This window comes from Penaeus monodon, chromosome 19 (assembly GCF_015228065.2).
Source record: "Penaeus monodon isolate SGIC_2016 chromosome 19, NSTDA_Pmon_1, whole genome shotgun sequence".
NCBI classification, from domain to species: Eukaryota; Metazoa; Arthropoda; class Malacostraca; order Decapoda; family Penaeidae; genus Penaeus; species Penaeus monodon.
In genome coordinates, this window is record NC_051404.1 from 29,469,699 (window position 1) to 29,470,857 (window position 1,159).

At 46.4% G+C, this 1,159-nt stretch overlaps 1 pseudogene; it reads left to right on the forward strand.

The window, feature by feature from the left end:
• Positions 1-1,153, forward strand: part of LOC119585160 — an 82,513-nt pseudogene extending 81,360 nt beyond the window's left edge.
• The last annotated feature ends 6 nt before the right edge of the window (positions 1,154-1,159 follow it).

Here is a 1,159-nt window from a genome sequence, read left to right on the forward strand (position 1 = left end):
GCAACCAATGAACTTTGATATTTAAATAATCAATACTATTTCTACCTTATATGTACCTTGCTAGCAGCTGTAAATGAAGACGCTGCCAACCACTGGCACCACAAACTCACAATTAGTAGAGAAATGATTCTCTAACACCCCTCGGCTCCCCCTCCCCCAGGCCGTGGTGTGGCTCATCACCTGGGGCAGACGGACCTCGCGGGAGCAGTGTTGCCAGCGGTCCGGGGCGGCCAACCTGCCCCACGAGAACACCATGGACGTCATCATGGCCCGAGACGCCTCCACGGACAGCGTCGCGGCCAACGTCAACTCAGCAGCCAACAACCTGCCAGTCTAGGCGTCTAAAGGGCGTCGAGGAGGAGGACGAGGGCAGCCAGACGGAGGGGGACAATTACTCTGTCCTGAAGGACTCCCGGACTCCCCAAACCTCGGATCTTCTCTCTTCAGTTCACTCCAATACTGCCATACGTTGTTACCAAGGAAGCCCGACGCGACGGACCCTTCCTCTCGCCCCGAGTAGTCTTTGACATAGAAAAGGACTCCCGCGAGGAGGCTCACCGTGAAGTATGTTCTGGGAACATTGTCTTTACCTCGCTCCCTCCTGCAGGAGGAAACACGCCAGTATTCCTTTGTTTTAAGTAAGATATTTGTATATATAAACAGCCAAAGAACTAAGCCGTTTTCGGTGGAAGAGAACGTCAGTGAACCTAAGAATGACGTAGTACGTAGGTGTAATATTCTGTGTGCAATGTATTTATAAGGTGGTTGTCATTGAGTGTGGCTGAAGAACTATGTACAAGAACATCCGACAAGAGTTACTTATTTAGTTATATAGTTTTTGTTTCCTTTTTAATCCTAAGATGGAAATAAGGGGGGAAGATCGAACTCCCTCTCAGAATCTGCTTTCGTGAAATCTGCTCTGAAATCTACGTGAAAACGTTTATTTACGCGTCTATTCATTTAGTCTCATATGTCTGTCTGTTTACCATGTTATATGTACCGTTTCCTTTACAAGTGTAACTGTGTAATTTATCGGTTGTGTGCTTGCCTTGTGATATAGCCAAAGCCACCCGAAGGGGACGAGAAAAATGTGAAGTTGAGAGAGAGCCTTTTTTTTTTTTTTATCTAAAGAATTTTAGATTTTACAGAAATTTGAAGT